This window comes from Azolla caroliniana, unplaced genomic scaffold, assembly GCF_043228905.1.
Source record: "Azolla caroliniana isolate FFs.n. ecotype wild unplaced genomic scaffold, voAzoCaro1.0.p SCAF_7, whole genome shotgun sequence".
NCBI lineage: Eukaryota > Viridiplantae > Streptophyta > Polypodiopsida > Salviniales > Salviniaceae > Azolla > Azolla caroliniana.
Window position 1 is genome coordinate 2,934,233 of NW_028230442.1, and position 11,736 is coordinate 2,945,968.

Sequence of the window (11,736 nt, forward strand, 5' to 3'; positions counted from 1 at the left end):
AAACCTATGCATACATTTGAGATCAATACATAAAGGCCTATGATCGGATTCCGGTGTCCATTCACCAAGTGAGAATTTATGTATACGATCCAAAATACCTTCGGAAAGTAGCATATAGTCAATCACACTATTTCCGTTGTGTTTTCTACATGTAAAACCATTAGTGTTGGGCCATAAGGAAATACCATTTGCAATAAGCAATCTGGTACTATTGCACATTTGTAGGAGTAACTTCCCAAATTGGTCCGAATCTTTTTCATCACTAGAAGAGCGGTTATACATTTGCATATCCTCTTGCATCCTTGAGATATGTGGCATGAAAGATTCTTGTGAATCAAGTTGGAAACTTCTTGTACGAGCATTCATGTCACCAAAGACAATAACTTCCCCTTTGGATTTGAAATAAGCAATATCATCTTCTAGATTGGCAAATGGTTGATCTTTATCCAAACAAGCATAGAAGTTAGAATCTTGATGAGGAATGTAACATCCAACTACAAAAGTGGGCAAATCATTAGGTGTTTCTATTTTGAGCCATATGTAGTGACAGGAACTACACGCTCCGATGAACAACGCTCGGCCACAACCGAGCTTAGAATCAAACACAGAAAACGAGGACTGAAAAACACGACACAATGGAGAGAAGAGTACACAGGATGTTTACGTGGAAAACCCAAACACGGGTTAAAACCACGGCAGTCCACTGACTGCTAACTATCACTATGTAACAATATACAATAGATGAACACAGAAGCAACAACCTCTTGTTCACTGTCTACGCCACAGGCGGTGGTTACAACAGAGATACGAACTCTTCGTCTCTCTCTCTCTCTCTCTCTGTACACAGTTGCACTCTAATCTTGCGCCAACAAGAATGACAACAACACTTAGTCTAAGTTTGCCCTAAGTCATATTTATATTAATATGACTTTTTCGGCTATTTACAAATATAGCCCCAAAGGACTCTCAGAAACATATTTACGAATATGTCCCTTCATCCGGTGAGCACTCATCACCGGGCTTGCATCATCCGAATCTTGCCGGGTACTTGTCATCTGGTTCTCACCGGGTCTTCCGTAGTCGGGTACTCTTCATCCGGTTCTCACCGGGTCTTCACCATCCGGCTCTTGCCGGGTACTGCTCATCCGGTTCTCACCGGGTCTTCCGTTGTCGGGTACTCCACATCCGGTTTCGGCCTCGGCCTATTGGCCTTGGCCGAGTTTACTCATCAATACTGTTCTTCTCACTTCCCATCCGGAGGGACTTGTTTCCTAACATGTAGCATTTATTTTCATCATTTTTTATGATTGACACATATTTCTCTATTTCCTTCTTAATCAAACATGCCATTCCTCCTTGTCCTCTTGTTTGTCTTGGATTTTTCTTCCATATCAAAGAGTGTACATTATAGTTTCCTAAACCTTGAATCCTTTGAGTATCATGCTCTGATATCCGAGTCATCGGTGAACTCCTCTATGCCAAATCCCGCATTCCATGGGTATCCATTGCAATTCCAAAAGCATAGTCGTAAAAGGCGTGGGTTAGTCTCATAGATCACGTGTCCCTATTTGCCTACATTTCCATCTTTAGGCACATCCTTAACCTTGTTTTTCAATCTTTCTTCATATGCTTTACGACGAGCATTTTGTTGTGAGATAGTATGATCTTCGCTCACAAAGCATTGTGTACCTTTGAGGTATACCCAACTATTTTCGAGTATGATCTGCTGCTTTGTATCATCTGTCACTGTGCATACAATAGGCCTTTCTCCGGAGCGAGTAACACCATGTTTCCCAACTCGGTGTGCCCCATATACATTCACATCTGACATCCCATAATGCATGCTAAAAAATTCACCAATGGCCTTTCCAAGGGATGCGGGTGTTTCAATACTTTCTTCTTTAATCCCACGGACAACAATGTTCTTTGCTCATCGTTCACGTTCTTTCAATTCTCGGACATCTATGCTTTCTATATTCTTCTCTTGATGCATCACATGCATATTAGATGAGTTTGATAGCACATCCCCACCACATACATCGGCCCATGACTTCGTTGTACATACATTTTTCATCTCACTTACATTCCGCCTCATCGTGTCCAATTTTTCTTCTTTTAATGCTTCCTTTAACTCAATCTTGTTAAGGCACTCATTTGTTTCAAAAGAAGCTCTTTTACATTCTTGAATCTCTTCTTGAAGTTTTGCAACCACTTGTTTAAAACTTTCATTCTCAATGACAACACTTTGGAGCTTAGTATTCTCTTTCATTAACGTCCTAATCTCTTCACCTTGCTTGTTTATGGTTTCTTGAAGAGAAATCAAGTGACTCATAAGCATTTTGTCCATTGCATTAGAATCGAGTTTTGTTGGTGATCTCGGCTAATTATCAATCATAACCTCAAACTTTGCAACGGTTTTACGAGTATTTGCCATTGTAGGGACAAACCCTACGAGAAAAGAGAGACATAGAGGGAAAGAGAGAGAATGTACCTTTCACTCGATTTAGGGCTTCAAAATCTACCTTCCGTTTGAGGAACCGTGGGGCAAAGATGGCTGCGGATGAAAATGCTCATAACTTCTCGCCACGGTAACGGAATTCAGTAGAGAGAGAGAGAGAGAGAGAGAGAGAGAGAGAGAGAGAGAGTATACGCAAGGTTAAGTATGTTAACAAAGGAGAAAGACTCAACATTATACAAGGTGGGAGGAGGGTGCTTTATGTAGTCACCCTCTCTCTTCATTAACTACAAGCCTCATGGAGCATGGGGAATGTGAAAGCTCATAAGTTATGTGTCATAGAATATGATTCTATGACTCATACTAAATGCTAGAATACAAAGTGGTGACATAATGGTGACTCTTGACCGTTGGAGCGTCTCTTCACTCTCAAGGTGAGTTCACACACTAGATCAAGTTGAGCTCGATTCTCAACACGCACCCTAAAGCTCAAGTCGGGTCTGTTTCAGACGGTATCCAAAATCCGCTTCAACTCGCATTCCGGAGTCCGCGTCGACTTGCGTCGGCTCGCTTTATGCGGAGTTGCGGAATCCGTGTTCCAGCTTGCATTGTGCGAAGTTGCGAAGTCTATGCTTCGGCTTGCGTCTTTCTTCGCGGCTTTGCGCGGTAGATCGGCTCTTCGCTGTTTCGTTGCGTGGTTGCGGAATCCACGCGTTATTGCGTAGTGTCTTCAGTACTCCCCCTCAAGCTTGGCAGGTCAAGGATCGTCAATCCGAGATCAGTCATGAATTGCCATAACTTGTCGAACCCTAAAGCTTTAGTGAAGATGTCGGTCGTTTGAAGATTGGTGCTAATGTGTTGTAGGTCGACATCATCAGCCAGAACGCGCTCTCGGATGAAGTGATATTGCACTTCGATGTGCTTTGTCCGCGCGTGGAACACCGGGTTCCGAGCCAGATAGATATTGCTCATGTTGTCGTAGTAAAGGGAAGTCGGATCCTTGATGGGTACGCCCAGATCCTTCAAAATCCTCTTGAGCCATACGGCTTCACATGCAGCTACAGTTGCGCCCCTGTATTCCACCTCTGTACTCGAAAGAGCGACGGTAGGTTGCTTCTTGCTACTCCAGGATATTGCTCCGCTGCCGAGGGAGAAAACAAATCCGGAGATTGATCTTCTATCGGCTTTGTAGCCGGCCCAATCGGCGTCGGTGTACCCCTTGAGTCATATTGGCATTGTGGTATTGTAGAGGATGCCGCAATCCATTGTGCCGCACACGTAGCGTAGAACTCGCTTAGCGCAATCCAAGTGAGTATCACGCGGTGTCGCGTTGCTACGCGCGTGCGTGGAGAAGGGCGGGACCACGGGGGTCTTGGACTAAGGAGTAGAGGAGAAGGAATCAGACATGGAATGGAAGCTTTGCTCAAGAAGAAGAAGAATGAACAAGAGATTAGATCGAACAAGAGGAAGATAGAGACAAGATGATCAACAAGATATATTAAAACGAAATGAACGATTACAAAATGGTGGCCGCATAGGCCACACCAAACGACTACTCGAAACCCTAACCGACGAAGATGAAGATAAAGAAACCCTAACCCTAACCCTAACGCTCGACCTATGTGGTATACCTCGCACACTCAAAATAGGCCACCCTTACAATGGTGCCTTCCCTCTCCTTTTATAGCACAAGGAGGGAAGACCGTTTACAAAGTGAGACTAAAATATCCCCTTTCATTCAAAGGGGATATTTGCCTTGATTTGGGGGAGGGTGAGATTGATGGCCCCTTAACTCCCACCTCCTCACAAACAACTAGGTACCTATGTACCGCATAGTACCTCTCTCTCTCTCTCTCGCGTGGATGTGCGCACAAGACCACATCCCCTTTATACCTTAGGGATCTTATGGGGCATTTCTAGCACCATACCCTTTACCCCTATTATTATTACAAATACATTATGTACATGTGCAACGTTGCACATCGCTCTTTGGCTCTCGTTGCTCGGGTTTCCGCTCGTGGACGAAAATCTTGACGACAGCGGTGTTTGCATGAATTGGCTAAGGAGACCGACCGGATAACTGAGATCGGGTCGTGTGATTGTGAGGTAGATGAGACTCCCGATGAGTTGCCGATACTAAGTCGGCTCACACGCTTTGGTGCCGGAGTTCGCATCTAGTTTGAGATTACAATCGAGGGGGGTTGCCACGGATTTGCACTCAGCCATCGCGAACTTGTATAACAAGTTGAGGATGTAGTGTCGTTGGGAGATCATGATTCCGACCGGAGTCTGAATTACCTCCATGCCGAGGAAGTAGTGGAGCTCCTTCATGTCTGTCATCTCAAACTTGTCGGAAAGGAGGGATTTGACTTTATTGATTTCGACGAGATGCTCACCTCCAATGACTAGGTCATCCACATATAAAATGATGACAATTGGACTTGCGGAATCGCTTCGTATGTAGAGGGAGTTGTTCGATTTTGACATACGGAAGCCGATTTGATGAAGATATTGCGTTATCTTCGAATGCCAAGCACGCGGTGCTTGCTTGAGACCGTAGAGTGGCTTCTTGAGTCGGCATACAACTTTCGGATGGGTGCTCGAGTTGAAGCCGGGTGGTTGGATCATGTACACCTCCTCTTCTAATTCGCCTTGTAGAAAGGCGTTCTTGACGTCCATTTGATGGAGGTGCCACCCTTTCGCCGCGGCAATCGCAATTACGGTCCGCACCGTCGTCATCTTTGCCACCGGGGCAAAGGTCTCTTCGTAGTCGATGCCATGCGTCTGAGCGTATCCTTTCGCTACAAGTCGAGCTTTGTAGCGGTTTACGGAGCCATCGACATTATACTTCACCTTGTAGATCCATCTGCATTCTGTCATGAAGACATACACACATTCGATCACATTTTTGTGTGGTGAGGTGGGAACGAGATCCCACGTCTCGTTCTTCCGTAGTGCCTACATTTCTTCGTTCATTGCTTCGATCCATCGCGGGTCCTTCGCGGCTTCCAAAAAGGTTTTCGGCTCCCGTACTGTCGCTACCTTCATCATAAAGGCGTAATGGCACGCCATATAATCGTTGTAGCTGAATCGGCTTAGGGGGTTCTTTTCACGAGTAGATCGGCGGAGCTTTTCATTTGCAGAGATGAGGGCTTTCTTAGCTCCGATTGGTACATCGAAGCCGCCGAACGCACTGTCGAGTGAGTGAATCGATTCATCGTCGTTGAAGCGATTGTCTTCATATTCCACCATTTTCGCCTTGCCTTTGTCCATCTTCGGGCTAGGCCATGATGTGCTTTGATCGCTCAAAGGCTCTTGTGGTCCGCTCAATCGGGTCATGATCAGACTTTCTTCGATCATGTGCGTAGGGCGATCTTCATCCTCGATTTCTTGTTCGGCGAATTCCAGGTCGAGTGGAGTCGGAGTCGGAGTTGTCTCTGGTGCGTACCAGAATGCGGACTCGTCAAAAACGACGTCTCGACTTACTCGAGATTTTCGAGTTGAGGGGTTGTAGCACTTGTACCCCTTTTGCTCCAATGAGTATCCTACGAGGATACATTTCTCCAACTTCGGGTTAAGCTTTTGACGCTTCTCGTCGGGGATGTGCACGTACGCTATCGCGCCGAATATCCGGATGTGCTATAAGTCCGTCTTCTTTCCGAAGTATTTTTCATGCGGAGTGACCTCGTGCACACCGGATGTTGTGCACCGGTTCATTAGGTAGACAGTCGTATTTGCAACTTCGGCCCAGTATGACTTGGGCATATGCTTCTCGTTCATCATGGCCCATGCTACTTCGAGGATGTGCCGATTTTTGCGCTCGGCTACTCTGTTTTGTTGTGGAGTGTGTCGGCAAGTGAATTCTCGTCGAATTCCTTCCTTTCGGAGATACGCCGTGAAATCGTCCAAGAAGTACTCCTTGCTACCATCCGATCGAAGGCATCGTACATGTCGGCCTGTGGCTTTCTCGACTTCATTCTTGAAATTTTGGAAAAGTCCGAACACTTTGCTCTTTTGCCGCATCGGGTAGATCCAAGTGTGCCTAGAGAAGTCTTCGATGAAGAGCACGTAATATCGGCATCCGCTGAATGTAGCCATCTGCACCGGTCCCCATACGTCGGAATGGACTACATCGAGTAGACCTTTGCTCACGTTCCGCTCTTTCGGGAATGGGTGTCGGTGTTGCGTGCCGAATTGGCACGCTTTGCATACACCTTCAATCTCCTTCTATTTGAATGTGGGGAGTCCGATGACGACTCCTTTCAATTTCATTGCTTTGAGTTTATTGAGATTGATGTGGCCGATTCGCTTGTGCCATAGCTCTATGTCGGAGTCGGCTTTCGTGTTTTTTGCGAACATGGTGGATTTCATCTCGTGTGAATCGAGAATGAACATCTGGCCCTCTCTTCGTCCGCGTGCGATGAGTCGGCCCTCTTTTTCTATGAAGGAACCGCCTTGATTAAATCGTACTTGCATCCCTTGCTCTACAATTTGGCCGACGGAGACCAAAATCTTCGTAATGGTCGGTACATGCAAGACATTTTTAATGTAATTTTGCTTACCTTCTTTTCCGAACGGAACATTGCCAATGTGTCGAATCGGGTGCGTAGTGTCGTCTCCGGTTTCGACATAGCCGGGTCGGTCCGGCTCTCGAAGTTCTCGGAACCATTCTGATGCAATGTCATATGGTTCGAGGCACCGGAATCGACGAACCATACGTCTTCCGGACCAGAGGCACTAGTTGAGGTAGCAGCCGACATAGAGTTTGCTCTATGTTTCATCATGAACATTCCGCCACGGTCGGAGTTGTGCTCGTACATTTCGCCATGGTCGGAGTTGTGTGCATACATCCACGATCTTCGTAGTCGGAGTTGTGTGCGTAATTCGTGAGTTGTCAGCTTGTGGAAGCCGATTCACGCATCTTCTTTCGGCACTCTTCTTCGTGGTGGCCGAGCTTTTCGCAATATCCGCATTCGGTTGCATTTTGACGGCTCAGGCCGGAGTGGAAGCTCCCCCTTCTTGCGAAGGTTCCTCGTTGGAGTCCGTTTTGCGGCCGAAATTGGGAGTTGTCATCGTAGGTCGGACCTCGTCTGCCTTGTCCTTGGCCGAATCGGCCTCTCGTTCGTCCGTGTCCTCTTCCTCCATTAGAGTGCGTGTAGAGCATGTGGCCTTCCGATCCATTGCTCCTTGTACGCACGTGGTTTTGTTCGACCCATAGCATTGATTGGAGCTCGAAGAAGGAGGGAGATTTCTCCCGTGCTAGAACGGCGGTTCGCATTGCGCTGAACAGTGGTGCGAGGCCGTCGAGGCATATTTGCACCATCTCATCATCATCTATACTTACTCTTATTGAGCCGAGCGAGTCGCAAAGCTCCTTGATCTTCAAGGTGTATGTCGTGATGGACATGTCCCTTTGTTGAATGTTGTTCAACTCTTGGCGGAGTTGAAGCTTCCTCGTGGTTGTGTTGGCGGCAAAAATCTTTCGTAGATTTTCCCACGCTTCCTTCGGTGTCTTGGCTTCTCGAATGTAACCGAGCATGTGGTCGTGAACACATGTCACCAAACAATACATCACGCGGCTTGCGGCTTGCTCCCATGTCGCGTATCTGGGAGCCGCTTCGGCGGGTCAGTCTTTGTGCGCTCCTTTGATGTAGCTCCAATAACCTTGTTCGACAAGGTATTGGTGCATCTTGTACTCCCAAGATGCGAAGTTGTTTCGATCCAACTTCTCAGTAGGGAGAGTGCTCCCCATTTGAGTATTCATTATGTCGATTCTTCTTCTTCTTCTTCTCTCTTCGAATGCGAGCTATGTAGTGAAGCTATGATAGCTATGAGCCGGTTCTTGGTCGTCGGCGTAGAGCACAACACATGATCACGATGAGGCGAATGGGCTAGATCGAGCTACCAAATCGCTCTGATACCATGTAAAGAATCAAGAGATGGATTCTTGTGAAGCGGAATAGGTGTGAACTGTGTGTGTGTGTGTGTGTGTGTGTGTGTGTATGAGATAGAGAGAGAGAGAGAGAGAGTATACGCAAGGTTAAGTATGTTAACAAAGGAGAAAGACTCAACATTATACAAGGTGGGAGGAGGGTGCTTTATGTAGTCACCCTCTCTCTTCATTAACTACAAGCCTCATGGAGCATGGGGAATGTGAAAGCTCATTAAGTTATGTGTCATAGAATATGATTCTATGACTTATACTAAATGCTAGAATACAAAGTGGTGACATAATGGTGACTCTTGACCGTTGGAGTGTCTCTTCGCTCTCAAGGTGAGTTCACACACTAGATCGAGTTGAGCTTGATTCTCAACACATCTAATAATCCCATCTAGACGGTCTTCCCATTCTTTCCTAGACCCTTGACATTGATAATTTTTCCGGTATCATCACATTGTCTGGACCATTCACCCTCTTCCTCATTACCAATAGGAAGCGAGGAGACAATTGTATTGACTACATCAAGCATCTTTCTGCCATTTCTGACCTTTCCCAAGTCTTCATATAATTGATCACGATTATTGTCGGACAGCCGCATCCAATCAGCCACCGAGTGTATCCCTAGACAATACAATGTAGCCCACGGCATGTGCTTGCTTTGTCCAAGCATCGTTCCTTCTGGCGATTGTACAATCTCGTTCCACAGTAGGGGTTGGCGCATTCATTCAGCACTAGTACTTGGACGATTCCGACTTAGATGCCCACAGACCATACTCCATGCCTGCATCACTGACATACAAGTACAATCAGCCAACCGGTTAGATTTCCTCAACTCTAAGGCCATACAAAAAGGCCACGCTTTGTGTGACTTCCAATGTCCACCTAGTCTTGGACTCCAGAAAATGCTCCTATTATGTATCAATGTTTTCCATAACTCGTTACCAGGTAGCAAGCTCCTTACCAATACCTTACATAACAATGCCTGACTTTGCAACCCAGGGTCAATCAATCCTAAACCCCCCTTACTCTTGGGAAGAACCAACATAGACCATGATACTTCTGCTGCCGCGTTGTCTTTCCTCATCCCATCCCAAAGGAATCCCCTAATACACGCTTTAACATTACGAATAGCTTGCTTGTCAAACATCCACACTGAAACTGCATGCCATAACGTAGACAAGAGCACATGGTTAGCTACTATGATCCTGCCAGCCAATGATAAGTTCATCCCTGACCAATTGCGAATTTTGTCACAGATTTTGCTTTGAATTTGTTGCAATTGAATTCCTTTGTCGATATCTACCCCAATCCACGTTCCCAGATACCTAGTGGCTTCCCCGTTTGCAATCCATTTGAATTCAACATTTGGCTTCCAAACAGGCTCGAACTCCAAGCTGATCCAAAAACCCTTGGACTTCTTCCAATTGATGGACGCTCCCTATGCCTTGCAAAAGAGCTCAATAGCACTCTGTGCCCTCTCAAGATTCGCTTCATTTCCTTGGAGGTATAGCATCGTATCGTCTGCGAACTCCGAGTCCAACAGGGACTTCCTTGAATTAGGGATCGAAAGACCATGAAGATTTGCCCCTTGATTGTTAAAAAGGGTAGACATTGCTTTAGTAATAAAAAGGAAAAGAAAGGGGGCCTGATGGATCGAGTTAGAAAGATTCGAGCTCCTTTCCTCCCTGCAATCAACACCTTACTCGAGCCATTCCTATATAAGGCTTGGGCAGCACACCTCCACTCCAAAGGTAGCTCAATGACCTTCATCACTTCTTCCAAGAAAGACCATTGCACTCGATCATAGGCTTTCTCGAAGTCGAGCATCAGACAGGCTAAGTTTTGATTGGTCTCCTTCGCCGTTGCAACAGCCTCCCAAAACAAAATCACGTTGTCCATAATAGAACGATGCTCCATGAAACCAGTTTGATTGGACTGGATGATATCTCCTAGGAAGGGCTTGATTTCAGAATCAAGTAGATCAAGCCTTCATTGAAGCTACTCGGCATCCGTCCCGTTCTCCACATCTCTTGTAGTCCAGCTTTCAAGCTTGGAAAAATTTTCTCCCAAAACTCCTTGAAGAAGACTTTGGGAAGGCTGTCAGCACTAGGACAAGCCATACTATGTATCTTGTCTAGCCCCGCTACAATCTCTTCCTCCTCTATGGCTTTTGACAACTGCGCTTTAGCTGCCTCTCTGATCCTGGTCTTCAAGCATGTAATTACATCATGCATCAGGTTACTCGGAGGGTCATTTGTCAACGTAGGAGCTAGAAGGTCGTTGTAGTAATTAGTCGCAATTTGCAAGATTTCCTCTTGATCAAACGTCATTGAGTCATCCTCCCGTTTGAGACTATGAATATGTGTTCCCCTCCTTTTCGAAGTTTTGGTAAGAAAAAACTCCCTGTTAACTTTATCACCCTTGACAGCCCACCATGTTGCCGACTTTCTGAAGAGGAATTGCTCACGTTGTTGTCTAACCTCCTACAACAACCTAGTGGCCTCCTGCAGCCTGTCTTTCACCCAAGCACAACATGGGTCCACTTGCGTGAGCTTTTGAGTTGAGATGACTTCCTTCCTCAGGCATTGCAGACGGTATTGACACCTTACTTACCAGATCCTCCCTAGCCACTTTCTGAAGAAACAAAGAAGAATTAATAATCTTTTCCTCCAATACCTGTATTGGGTCGTGGGCTGATGGGGATGTCGTCCAAATGGTATTCATTGCATCCTTAACCTTCTGGATACCAAAAATCTTCAGAGGAATCCTTAAATTTCTCTCACTCTTCTTCTTATAAATAGGTTCAAGAGTCAAGGATACTGGAAGGTGATCCGAATATGTAAAACCAGCTAGAATGGATGAGTAGCCACCCCATTCCTCTATCCCGGGGCTCACATAGATGTGGTCCAATCTAGAGTGACATCCTTCACTCTCCTTCCAGCCAAATCATGAGAACCTCAAGGAATTCACCTCAACCGTCATACTAGAGTACCATGAATCCCGGATTCCCAACATAGAAATTAAGAAACCCCACACTCTAAGCTCCTCCCCTTGTAGCAAGTTCGAATGAGCCCCAAGACAATCTTCCATTCTCTCTGTCATGTTAAAATCCCCCGCCACTATCCAATTGTTGAAGGAGGGAATTTTGTTTGCCAACAGTCTCCAAAATGAGGTCCTCTCATTGCTAATGTTAGATGCGTAGACATTCTCCACCCCAAATTTTACATTCCTCCATTCCAAGTAGTAGAACATGGCCCTACCTTCGATCAATATGCCATGATCCAAGGTGGTGATATCCGATGATTTCCTCACCGAAATACACACTCCACCTCTCCTTTCT